The following is a 15,060-nucleotide window of genomic DNA, read 5'->3' on the forward strand; positions in this document are numbered from 1 at the left end:
GCTTGTTTTTGTTTTAATTTCCGATATGTAATAACATGATCAAAATATTTGATATACGATGCAATTACTATGATTTGTCATTTAAAGAATAAGTTAAACTGTCAGGTACAAACAGATATTTAAAGATATTATAACTAAGATATTTATCGTTTTTGATTGTGTACCAAACCCATGCTTAATGTTTAAATGCTGGCTTGCAATATAAAGGGCATGTCAAGGTGAATCTGCTGACATAAAATATTTACTCTGGCTTTTACAATAAGCTCAAACACGATTTGAAAGTACCAGCCTTTGTAAATGAACTCATCATACAATCTTCATTAAGAAAAATAACAACAATTAAACTAATACTCGATCTGCGCAAGGAGTAATGGACCCATGTTTAGGCTTACCAATAACATCTCATGGATTGCGAAACGTATACAAAATTGTTAACATTTCTTATTATTTTAGGTAGCTGTCTTGCCCAGGTTTCGTTCTTAAGTGACCTTTAACAGCATCCATTAAAATGTAGGAGAAAATTTTCCGCAATTGGACCCAAATGAATAATTCGAGAAGGTTGCATTCGCATATGTGATAGACTTCCTCAACAACTTCGACTACGTAAATGTTTCGAGATGAATGTAAAATCAGTTGTTAATCAGGCGTAGCTCTGAACATCGTTTACGTTTATTTACTCTAATATGGTTTAATCTTAACAGTGGAAAGATGAAGACTGGTTGTTAATTAAATGCACTTACGTTTTTTTTAAATGTATCTATTTGTGTTCAATTTAAATGTTCAATATGGCGTGCCCGGAGTTCGCAATGTCGAACGTTTCATATTCGATAGGTATGCATAATAACTACTGTGCCTCTGCCTACTATATGTAGTGGTATACACGTTATTTGAAGTTTTAATGTTGGGGTGTATGCCACTTATGACCATTAATAGAAAAGACAAGTAGATATTATCAAGAATGCCTCTCATGAAAAAGTTTTCATGAGTTTGACTTTTTCCAATATATTCTTAGTAAATGTAGACATATTAACATGGAATATCCGCGCAAGGATTTGACTACTTCAGATCAAAGTTTATTGAATTTCGAAGTTCTGTCCTAATTTACCCATGATGCATTATATAAATTAATTATTAATTGTTTCTTTTTCAATTTTGACAGAAAATAATGGTATGATCACATGTAATATTTTCACCCATGGTAAGCTGCGAAGCGAATTTTCTTCAGAATTGAACATGATTGTGTCATCGGTACAGATTAATCGTATCCAATAGAATATCTTTAAAAACAAACAATAAAGTATTCCGTTAGCAAAAAATGCTTTTTACCGGAAGTTTTCATGACTGCCTTCACGGTTCTCGGATTGCTGAAAACCAGAGTTACCGGCCCCATCCAGAGGCAAAAGTTGTTCCTAACCCTCGCCCCAAGTCCCTGGAACCGTATGCAATCCCCAGGGGTCTTCGGGAACGGAAAGTAGACCTATGTCATACGAGCTTTGTTGAAACAGAATAGGCGGGATAAACTTGTTGGTCATGACCAATGTTATGACTTTATTATCAGGCTCAACTTGTTTGCCATGACCAATGTTCTACTGTATAGCCACATGACCAACGTTCTACTGTATAGTCAGGAAAAGCTCATTTGATGTTACCAATGTTCAAACAAAATAACTAGGGAAATCATGTTTTACTTGATCAATAATCATACTGATTACCCGGTGCAACCCTTCTTGATATGATCAATGACTGCTGTACATGGCCTTGACCATGGCGTGATCAATTTTAAATTGAATAACCAGGATAAATATGTTTTGCAAGACAATTAATGAAATTGATTAATTAGAATCAACTTGTTTGATATGACAAATATTGAAACCTTATAATCAGGATACATTGGTTAACCATGCCACATATATCACCTTTATAAAACATTTGCTACTTTAAATGGTTAATTATGAAATGCAAATGTTGATAAAATGGGGGGGGGGTATATATTATATAATTAATTATATTCCGTATACATTATTTTGACTTTCTATGTGCACTAAAACTATATCTAAATGTTCTTGATAATGCTCATGTCGTGAGTTACAATCATTCGCAAATGTAGAACGTCTTGTAAAAAAGTGCCATACAAAGCACGGCATTTTGCCATTTCATTCCCATTCATCTCTAAAATATTACGAATATAGTAAGTCATTTACTTAACACGTCGGTGTAGAGAGTATGTCAATATAGCCTGCCTTAAACTTCACTCAAATTGCATTGACTGGTAAATCGAGTCTCTTGAAATATAAATAATTCATTGATCTTCGATTTTTCTCACGACGTCGATAAAATGAACGTGACATATTCAGCAGGTTTTATATTCCGCGCTGCGGCTAATCGCAGTTCCAGACATATGGCTCACCCTGTAAAATAAAAAAAATGTAACTGCGCTAAATAACCCAGCGCATTTTCCAGATGGATTAATGTCTTCAGGAGTGTCGCACAATAAACATCGTGTTAGGGAAGATGAGATTCATTCATGTTCGTTTGCATGTACAATTACATATTATAATGCGGTCATATGATAAGAGGAACACAGTCTCCTAATTGAATAAACAGTTTACTATAACCCAACGAAACAATCGGTGTTATTTGATGGTTCTAGTTAGTGCGAAAGCAGCACCATATTTCGGTGGCGTTCGGTTTAACTAGCTTGTGCGCAAATATCCTGAAATACCCCGGTGCCGTTTGATGGTGCTAGCTTATTTGAAGGCATCCCGGGATATCACGGTAGCGATAGATGGAGCTAGCAATCATACTATAACAGAACAAACCAATTCAAGACATAGACTTCTATCCTCCAAGTCGGAAGACGACCGCACATAATCACTAGATAAGTATGACGCTTTCAAAACGACCCTTGGTATTCGATGACTGCGTATTTGGTACATGTATATTTTGGTAAAAGATAATGTTTGAAACGTTGCCATTATTGTTACTTAAAATATGCAAATAAGTACCGCGTAATACCTCCATAACATCGTATTATTTTAACATTAATTTCTTTTGAATTGTTACCGTATTGAAAATTCGTTCGTTCATTTAACGGTTGTCAGTTATTCGACGTGTAAAATTAATTGACAAGCCATAGATATCCCACCGCGTCGTACAAGTACTGCTGGGCAAACATGTATTCACTTAAACGGACAACAGTTCTACTTTCATCACATGTAGGAGAGACAAGAATAATCGTTGAGAAACGTTAAAGAATAATCCACACACAAGGTGTGTTGTCAGTCAGGAGTTGGCTCAAAACTTGATGTCCACGCTCTTCATGATCTCCAGCCGACCTTTAGTTGATGTTTCTTTTGTTTGATTGATGCTGCTGCGAAATTGAGTCGTCTAAATATAGCGTGTGTATTTATTTAAAACTAACAGTGGTATTTTATGTTGATGACATGTTACAATCTTATATACATGAAGTATGACGGTGCGTACAATTTAGCTTAACGGTCTTAGCCACAAATCTACTAAACATTTCATTTAAGCGGATTTTTTTTCTGACAGAAACTGATATGTAAACATTCCGACTAGCGATCGATTGTAACGAATGTAGCCATCACAGAGCGTCTGTCGTAACGACGAGGAATATTATAGCAAGATGTTCATGATCTCTTTAAAAACATTACATGAAGCCTAGATTAATTTAGGAGACATTTTCGTGGTTGGAATAACTGTATTTTCTCACATGCCCAAATGATTAAAATGTGTAGTTGTTGAAAGAGATTGTGAGGAACTGATATGGTGATGATGCTAACTATCACAACTGTCACAAATCGTTAACAGTGTACAAATCATAATTATAACAAAGTCACGTTATTTACAAGAAACAATGGTAAACTACAACATTCAGTTGAAAAGCTGAAAAGAAACAAGAAGAAACGTATTCAATAAGCTTTGTTTCACATACTTATTAGTGTTACCAAATAAATGAGATATGCGATGCTTATTTGTAAGCAAGTGACAGAGAAAACATTGAAAATTTTGTGCTGAAATCACTGACTGAGAAACTCATAACATGCATTTATATTTAAAACTCTAGCACATGACATCGTGGAATCAAATTACTACATCGATGTGGAAAGAGTGCGTTATGAATCGTAAATATGCATTTCTAATTAACATACACAGTTTGATTATGTAGTCAAATACTGTTGCCCGAGTTCTTTAAATACAGGCGGCGAGTTCAATGAACACCTCATTTAGAGAAACCATAACGCTGACATTAAGATTGATTAGAGTTAGGCATCACAGAGAGACTGTAAATACGTCGCAACATTTAATTAACAGAAACATCGCAACAATATAAAATGTCTCTTTCTTTGATCATAATATTATACAACCTCATCAGCATTAGGTGTGGCTTCAGTCTCGAAAGAAATTGCTCAACGTTTCTGTTCTAAATAGAACTCCGTTGGGTAAAGGTACAATGATATTGTAAGAACTCACTGTTTTGGACAAAGTCACAATTTCGATTAGTAATACATTTTCAATATTTAAGTTGACTTGCGAATGATTGCAAGGTGTTTTCCTACATAGGGTTCTTGAGTTAGAAATTGAATTTAAATCGCCCTTGAAAACAACATTTTTTTCAAGACACAAAAGGCCATAACTCTGTGATTTTCCAATGGCGTACAATGCCATTTGGCGTGCATCATTATCTTATCTTTATATATACTCATACCAAGTTTCAATGAAATCCGCCAAAGCACTTCTACGATATGGCTCCGGACACAAAAAAGCATTTTTCAAGATACAAAGGGCCATAACTCCGTTATTAACTGATGGTGTACAATGCCATTTGGCGTGCACCAACCTCTTATCCATATATATACTCATACCAAGTTTCAATGAAATCCGCCAAAGCACTTCTAAAATATGGCTCCGGACACAAAAGTGCCGGACGGACGGACGAACGGAAAGACGAAAGGACGGAAAGACTGACGGACGGACGGACAGCGCCAAAACAATATCCCTCCGCCTATGGCGAGGGATAATAAAGCACGCAAGACATTTTGGTTTAGACCAGGAAACACATTCCAACAAACATGCCAAAATTTACCTAATCCCACTGCAGATACCATCAGTAACTGCGACGGAGCGTCTTTCTGCTGACAAGGCTGTTGACGTACTTCACGCGTCTTCTTCAGGGACTACATTGCCTAACAAGCTACGACCAAAAGCTGAAATAAACGACAATCCACACTGATTTCAATGCGAAAGCATGCACTCGACAATCTTCAACAATGCTCCAAAGTTCACATGCTGAACGCGAAACTTCTCGGAACTATGCTATGCCACTAAGAAACACATTCGCGAGCAATGGGTCGAGGATGGGCTACACTTATACTAGCAAGGGCTGTTGGCATTAATGTGAAGAAAAACTCAAAAACGTACATCAATTTGAACATCAATCGCCAAGATGGATCCTACCAGCTTGTGCCGTTTTCGGCGGGGAACAGGTTACTTAGTCACCAATCGAGAATGGAAATGGTGGGTAAGAATTATTACATAATGTTGTTCTAATATTCGACCTATGTAGCGTAAAGGGTTAATGTCATGCAAACAAATAACAGTATTGATCTATTGAAGTCCGTCTATAAAAATATAATGTTTGTTTTATGTGCATCACGAGGTAAAAAGCCGTCCCAGGGTGGCGCACATTTTATAAATATCACATCCAAGCGGTCAATCACCACACAGAGTTGTCGTTCCATGCTCTCACATACACTCTCTGCCATCACAAAAAAATCTTTCCAGATCTGGTTTAGGTTCATAATTCAAAAGAATTATTACCTAAATAACAATTAGAAAAAAAACGGGAAAATTGTGCCACGTGGCTCGGCTTTTGTCGCGTGGTTGGTTATAACGTAATTTGTTTGAACGAACTATCCACATGGTGCAGTATTACGTGACTTTGTGGGATCACAATTAAACGTAAATGGATGTAAACACACCGGTAAGTGTTGTTGTTTGTTTTTGTGTTGTTGCAGATGTATCGACAGACATATGCAAAACGATAATTTTGTGGTGCATAAGGCAATATGAAAGACGTCATAACTACTGTATTTAATAAGCCTGTGTTATTGGCCAGAAATTCGATGTGTACAGCATTCATGTTCAGGGTGGGTTATGTTTTTACATAGTTTTCTCAACCTGTAAAAATTGTTGCACCAATCTCAGACGTATTCAAGGATTTATTCTTAAATGTTAAGATATCGGCACAAACTGCAAGGCAAGCAAGGTGCATTCTATGCACTAAATATTTTTATGTTTTATATTCCATTACATTTTATGACAAACATAAATTATTTATCATCTAACCATTTAGAATAAAAACAAACACATTTGTTTAGGTGTCATGACAAGCAGGGTATTTTATTTCTTGAAACACACGCACGGAGTGGGTGTTTGTATTTGACAAGGCTTTCTACACATAAATGCAAGAAACAAATCTTCTGACGATCGTATGTGTTCAATGAGCAACAGATATCGACCCCAATGGCACCGCTCAGTTGAAGAGTCTCGAGACGTCAGTAAACGTTGCGACATCCTTCTCATATATTTAAGAACTGAAACGATACTAAATCCATTCTGTAGATAACATGTCGTTATACGTATCATTAAACATGCTCATGCGTTACATGTGAATAATTGAATATTATTAATACCCATCAGACGTCAAGCCTAAACTAAAAATAATACAATTGCACAATTTAACTACACAATTCAAAATCACAAGCCCAACCAAGGACGCCACGGCCCTAACAACCGCCCGTCCGCCGCCGATGCCCAAAAAGCACCGAGGACGCCCCCTATGCCCATCCACAACGCCTATTTGCGAAAAGTACATAAAGTGAAGCATTAGTTTTGATAAAAGCAGCTGCGATAATTACAAGATTTATTCATTACCATCAATTAAGAGAAGTGCACATGACTTCACGTACACCCCAAACAATAATCGGTGGTAACGAACGATTCAGGTGTAACCGCGAGCGGGATACGCAACCCTACTGCTCATTTTTCATTTTTCTTTTAATGGCAGGGGGACGTATGAGGACCCATGGCTCAAGACCGGTGTCTAGGTGCCTTCATCACCTCCTGAAACCTCTAATTTTAGAGAAATCTACAAATAATCAGCTGTTACTATATCGTAAACGTTAAGTATTCTTTTTAGAAAAACTATGTAAATCCCATGGTAAAATGTCCGGAACCAATGCCCCTTTCTATCTCAAGTCAGTCATCCGTCTGCTCTCATAAAACTCACTGAAACACATAAAACATTATATTAACGTCAACACACAAACAAAGCTTAAATAAATAAAACGATTTAAATAAAGTCTTCGCTCTACCCTGCTTGCCTGTCGAATGACTAAACCTACAAATCTGTGCACGAGGAAATCTTTATTTCCGCACCATTGGACATACATCACCTTCAAAAACCTGTATAACCAGTTTATTCATTCACACAACGATAATAAATACATTTATGTTTTATATTCCATTACATTTTATGATAAACATAAATTATTTATCATCTAACCATTTAGAATAAAAACAAACACATTTGTTTAGGTGTCATGACAAGCACGGTATTTTATCGACAGAAAAAGAACGGGGCAAATAAACAACGCACAACTAACAACATACAACACCAAGTACCATATATATTTACAAATCCAAACGAGAAGAAACAATTGTTTGTGTTTCATCCGAATCTCTCACGCAGCGATCCTAAGCGCCAACAGTCTTCCACTGCCCATGCTTTTTTAACACTATCAGATACACCGCTATTTGCAACAGCAGTTGCTTCCCCTGACCGAAATGAATGCAACCCGTGAACATTAGGTTTAAGTCAAATTTCACGAAAGATGTGGTGCAAAACATCTAATTGTCTACTGTAACTCATCTGCTTTGAGCCAACTAAAATGTATTTATTCATTTTCTTACAATTTGTTATGTTTCTAAACGAAACATATATTGCAATATCTAGAATAGTTTCTACCAAGATACATTTTTTCAAGTAGAAGACAGGGCATAAAACTGCATTTGTTTTACAAAATGTCAAAACCTGTTCCTCCTTGCACAAATGAACCATTTTACTATTGAAAATTATAATTATAGCACACTCTTCAAAACATCTTGTATCGCATCCTTTCAATTCAAAGTCCCCAAACCGCAAAACCCCCCAAAAAACGCACCAAACACACCGTTACAAATCTCAAATCAAAGAATCAAAGCCTCTACACATCCGCTTTAGTCACTAAGCACCTCCGAACCAGCGGCCCAGAATTGGCCCTTTCAATCCATCATCAGAAAACACAACCAGACCAGAATTACAACGACCACACGATCCCACAACCCCATGAGCCCACGAAATGCCACACACAATCGCGTCTACCCCAGAGGCAGACAGACACGAAACACACACACCAACATTTTAAATTGACTTTCTGTAACAAAACCGTTTCCCTTGCTTTCTTTTTTGCAAGTATTTTCCAATTTGAAATAAATATTACCCTTGCTATCTTTTTTGCAAGTATTATACTTTTAAAACTATTATTTTTAACCCTTGCTTTCTTTTTTGCAAGTACTGTTTTTGCTTTCTTTTTTGCAAATATTCCATTCCTCGTGTACTGTACACGACTTCGTAAGCACCAGGTGCAAACGGACATACACCAACATGGTTTCTATACATACTTAATGGCTATACAAAAACAACATCCATTGAATCATATCTACACATATAAACACGTGAAAAATCCCAACTATACCATAAGTATAGCAAAACAGTCAAACCATTCATATCACCGATTCACATATAAACGACATATAGTATAGTTAAATTCGAATAGCAAAAACATTTCTTGAAAAAGGTCTTGAACTGAAACAGAGTGGTTATTACTCATACAAATAGTTTGCCCTTTGTCAAACACAATAATATCCTTCTCAAAGTGCATTTGTACATTACCAGCCTCAAATAAGAATGGCCAAAATGCTGCACTAGGCCATCTGTGTACCACCAAAACGCCATATGCGTTGCATTCTAGAAAGTGCAAAATTGTTTTTCCTACGAAATAAATAGGGGCATCAACCAATTCAAATCGGCACCCCAAAACTGTGTAAAGCAATCTGCTTCCGTATCAAAATCAAAGAATTTTGAATTATATCTTTAAGTATTTCTATTTTTAAAAGTAGCCAAGCGATCAATCAAAAACGGACCCGAGCTACCATTTAAATACTCAAAGAAATCTCGTGAGATTTACCAATCATCTGTATTGCTCATTTTACTTATACTGTCGGCAATGGAGTTTAATTCTCTTGGAACCCATTGTATTTCTAGTCCTATATTCATCTTCAAACACATACTAAAAATGCTTAGTGCTAGATCATGTTACTCAAGTTTAGAACTTCCTACCTTTACCAACTTTATAAGTGATTCATAGTCAAAAAACCTCTTAACAGCCCCCCCCCCCCTTAAAAAATTCCCATAGGCACGTAAAACTAGAACTACTCCATTAATTATTCTATAAGTAGAACTTGTATTGCAATCGTCATTTAACCATATATCGTGAAAAATGAAACCTGACATATCAACAATATAAGCCCCACCAGCAAACCCACTTGCATCACTGTAAACTTTTAAAACTTCGACACATGTAGTTTTACTAAAATGTCTTGATTGTATGCCATCTATGCGACCTAACCAAAATATAAATTCGGAAATAAATAAGCTATCTGGTTCAAGGGCTATAACTCTATGCAATGACGGTCTAGAAACGATTTCAGAATAAAGATATCTAGTCATTTACCTTGCCAGACTACCTATAACAGGCATCATTGAAACAATTTTCCCCGTACATCTAGCTAAAGCCCTTGCCGAAACCATTGGCATGGAAGAAAATACCTTTAAAAGAGTATTTTTAAAATCAGTTATTCTTCTATCGGGAATTTCAAAAGAAAACATTTGGCTATCCCAGATTAATCCTACCCATTCTAGCCTCTGAACTGGTACTTATATTGACTTGTCCTCATTGATCACAAATCCAGCTTCCGGCTTCATTCACGGCTACACTTGATTGACTAACAACATGAGGGATGTCTTTTAATTCTTCAATACAGCCATTATGTTACATATCCTGCACCGACTCGTTAACATCTGCTAATCTATCTGCTTTAAAGCTGATTGGTTATTTCCAGATACACATTTTTCAGGTAATTGTAAGAATGGTAATGTGTAAGCGCCGACAATACAGTCAATTATATCAGGATTGGCACCAATGATTTTCCGAAAAAAAAAGGACATGCCTCTCTTTAAACTACATTTTACAGGAGAAAAACGTGAGAAATGATATTTTTCTTCACAATGTGCGTATTATATGTAAACCAAACACGTCAATCAATTCTCCTCTATCCCAGAGGGCCTACCTTCTTGACCGCTACCACGTGGTCGCTACGTGTGTCCATTTACTGTGCCAGCACTGTCCCCGCCGGCGAAGCGATCTCTCCTCTCATCCTGACTGTCCATATTAATAAATTGCCAACTCCAATACGACACAAAAATAAATCAAATTTCACAATTAAATGTGGTTGAGAAAATAAATAAAACGATTTAAATCAAGTCTTCGCTCTACCCTGCTTGCCTGTCGAATGACTAAACCTACATATCTGTGCACGAGGAAATCTTTATTTCCGCACCATTGGACATATATCACCTTCAAAAACCTGTATAACCAGTTTATTCATTCACACAACGATAAAAATACATGTAAATCTAGTTCAATAACTTGAGATATTTGCGAAAAATAAAGTCCTTATCGGTGTGCTTACAATTTGTAATTATTTTTGTGATCGCAATTTATGTATGAATCTGTCACAATTTTTATCTTAAATTGTTTCTCTTTGATTTCAGGCTTGCGAGTTTGAGCCGCAAGTACCAAGAAGTCATTATTTCTTTAAAATAATTTGTTCAAGTACTGACAGTGGTAATGTTTGGTTCAAAGCCAACTATAATAACTCTCTATAACGACTTTAGTAAGTCGAGGAGCGATCGATGCTGGTGTTTCGTAACTTGTTTCATGGAGTGAAATGTACGGCTTAAAGCTAACTAGTTTAAACATATTTTATTTCCAAATTGACAATTACAAATAAATAACAATTCACAAAGTATAATATGGAAAAAGGGTTGGACCTAAAGTTCTACAACATTATCGGGGGTCTTTCCCTAGAGTACAAAGTTACATCGATAAAGGTGCCACAGGAGCAAACAGGCGAAGCAGTCAAATGGTTTTGGAACAAGTCTGAGTTAAGGTCACTGCAATTATTTCTTAATCTTGCATGTAATATGGAGGATTTCCTATTCCCAGTAAAAAAATATTGGGGAATCTTTTCGCTAGCGAAAAATACGCGTTTCAAGTTTGATTTAAAATGTGAAATAGTATTGCTGTTACGAATATTTATGTCTAAGGAATTCCATAGATCTATGGCAGAGGGTAAAAAGGAACGGGAATATAATTGTGTCCGCCGTGATACAATGACGTAGTCGTCTCCGTTGCGTTTTGTACATATTAATTAGTTTCATATACTGTCATCTTTTATCAAGAGACGGTTATTTTACTTCGTTGTACAAATTAACGAGTGAAACAGATCTGGTTAGACCTGAGACAATTCGCGCAGCTTCGTGTTGAATTTTATCTAATAATTCCTTTTCGTATAAAGAGCATCCGTCCCAGACGACACATGCGTATTCAAGTATTGGGCTCAAACGAGTGACATATATAGTGTTTAAGCTTTTTCTGGAAACCTTAAATTTAAGAGACCTCAATATTCCCAGTACTTTCGATGCTGATTTTAGAATGTTATTAATATGATCATGCCATTTGCCGTCATTTCCTAAAGTTAGACCAAGATGTTTATGACTTTCCACAAAATTAACCGGAATATTATTAAAGGAAAGTTGAGGTAATCGAACATGTTTTTGGGTTGTAAATAAAATTGCTTCCGTTTTCTGTGGATTGAAGTCAACCAGCCATCTTTTGGCCCACAAGTTTATCTGATGTAAATCATGATTCATTATTCCCTCAAGATCACTGAAATTGGATGTCGTACAAGATAAAGACGTATCATCTGCGAACAAACGGGTGATGCTAAGAAGATTATTGACAATGTCATTAACGTAAATTAGAAAAAATAACGGACCAAGGACTGAGCCTTGAGGAACGCCAGCTTTTACTTGCAACACATTGGATATAAAGGATCTGACAAATACTTTTTGAGTTCGGTTAGATAAATAGCTCTCTATCCATTTTAACAAACTACCACTGATCCCATTTTCTTTAAGTTTGAATAAAAGGCCTTGATGCCATACGCGGTCAAATGCCTTGGAAATATCACAAAAAACCATACAAGTAACTGTTTTTTCGTCAAGAGAACGAGCTTTTTGATCGAAAATATCCACAAGCTGAAAGACAGTAGAGTGACCTCTAAGAAATCCCGACTGCTTACAATATATAAGGTTATGCGAAACAAAGTGGTTATAAAGATGCTTATAAACAACTCTTTCCATTAATTTACCAAGGCAGCTTAAAAGTGAGATGGGACGATAATTCGAGGGTGTATTTGCATCTCCTTTCTTATATATGGGCATGACCATTGCTTTCTTCCACAGTGCAGACAACGTGCATTCTTGTAATGATTTGTTAAAGAGCAAGCAAAGAGGTTTTGTTATTGAAGAACACGTACGCTTAAGAACTAAATGGCTGATTAAATCTTCACCAACCACTTTATTAGGAAATAAAATCTTAATTATATCTTTTATTTCAGATTCATTAATTAAAACTTCGTCTAAGCAATTAAACACAAAAACACTACTCTAGAGTCAGGTAGAACTCCGGAAGACGTGTCTAGCGTTGATATTGAAACGAAATAATTATTTAGACAATTTGCCTTTTCTACGTCAGACATATAAATATTTACATTTCCATCAGGATCAATGGTTTTTAAGGGCGGTATTATATCAGAAGAAGAATGTGAGCGCATGAGTTGTTTTAAGAGCTTCCAATATTGCTTAGTGATAGACGACTGAAAGTCGTTTAAGGTTGTTTCTATATTTGAGAAAAATTGCATTTAGCATTTTTAATAATATTGTTAACTCTATTGCGAACATGCTTGAATTTAGCCCAATTGTTTGCAGATGGGTGTTCTATTGCTTGGGATTTGGGTCGATCGCGTTTCCGCGTAAAAGAACGTATCATGGAATCATACCAGGGTTTATCGTTAGGACGCACTGTGACAAGTTTAAATGGGATACTCAATTTCATTTAATTCAAGTAATTTGTTTGTAAACAATAAAGTTGCTTCGTCTATGTTCGAATGGTTAATGGAGTTCCAGTTTTCGCTATCAATTAAAGCATTTAAACGATTGAAGTCTGCACGTTTATATAACCAAGCATTTCTCAGTGTCGGTTTGCTGATAACTGACTCAACTTTAATATGTTCGGCCGTTGCATGGTGATCACTGATGGAAGAACACACGGGAATAATCTCGCTATCGAGCACATTAAGAGTATTGGATACAACTGTAGGATCATGTAAGGTAGAAGTGTTAGCCGTGACTCTGGTTGAATTTGTAATCGTATTACGTAAATTTAATAGAGCCAGTGTTTGTTTTAAGCGCGTGAAGTTTTTAAGTTGGTCCTCATTTATGTCTCCGACCATAATTAAGTTTGAATTCACGTCAAGAGCTTTATCGATACTTACTTCAAAATCATCCCAAAACGCCACATTAGTGCTTGGGGAACGGTAGAAAAAGCACAACATTGCAGTGAAATTGACGGCTTGAATTTCTATTCAGATCGAGTGCAAGGCGTGGCGTTCTAACTCAACCATTTGGCGCGATAATATAGACTGATTCACGCATATAAGTAAACCGCTTGAATGCGCTGTATAATCCTTCCGGTGGAACGCTATATTAAAGCCTTTAATTGTTAGTTCATTATTAGATACGATATCGGTAAGATTAGTTTCAGTAAAACATAGGATGTCGAAATCACACAAGTTTTTAATATAGTCAAGTTTGTTTCTGATTGAACGCACATTAAGATGCAGAACGCTGAGAGAGCAGCTGCTATCTGGCCCCGGATTAAGTTCAATATCGCCCGACAATAGGAGCAGTAACTGTATTATGTAAGAAAAAAACATGTTTAAGGCGTATATATATTCGCTCGGAGTATATATCTGAGAAAAAATGCACGCGAATATTGAAAGAGGAAAGAGATAAACAGCAAAAAATCTAATTTTGCATTCCACGTGAAACAAAACCTTTAACGGCAAAGGAATTTAGATGAATTGAATATTCTCACGGTCATTCTGTAACCGGTAATATCGTTACCTATTTGGTAGGAGGACAGCGCACACACATACGAAAACGAATGACCGTGTGATAAGAAAACCAAAAGTGCATATTGAGACAGCCGCTTGCTGCACACTGGACAGGACTATTAATTGACATAAGATAATAATAATAATTTAAAGAATAAAATGATACATTCTTAGTATGAATGAGTTGATAGTAAATGGATAGTATAGGTTCAGCAAGAATACACAGGGTGATACACAATGAGCTACTGAGTGTAAAGAAAAGATATAAAACAAACGCGTCTTAAAAGGCTTTTCAAACCTAACATTTTCGAATATTGGAGAGAAATTAGTAGAAATATATGCCAAGTACCTAGCATCAGTATGGCACCATTTTCAACAACAAAGATCAGAGCAACACACGCATGCATACACAAAGACATACGTACATAAAAAATAATAATAATATAAAAATACACACAAAAACCCCACAAAAAATATACATACAAGCATAAGACAATCAGGCACATGCAAACATGCATATTAGCTCAACTACAACTACGAAAACATACGCTTATGGAAAAAAATAAATAAAATCAACGATGTGGACAGATGAATGCGTGTATAGCGCGGATGTGATCCTTGAAAAAAAGACAGACA

This window comes from Dreissena polymorpha, chromosome 5 (genome assembly GCF_020536995.1).
Source record: "Dreissena polymorpha isolate Duluth1 chromosome 5, UMN_Dpol_1.0, whole genome shotgun sequence".
NCBI classification, from domain to species: domain Eukaryota; kingdom Metazoa; phylum Mollusca; class Bivalvia; order Myida; family Dreissenidae; genus Dreissena; species Dreissena polymorpha.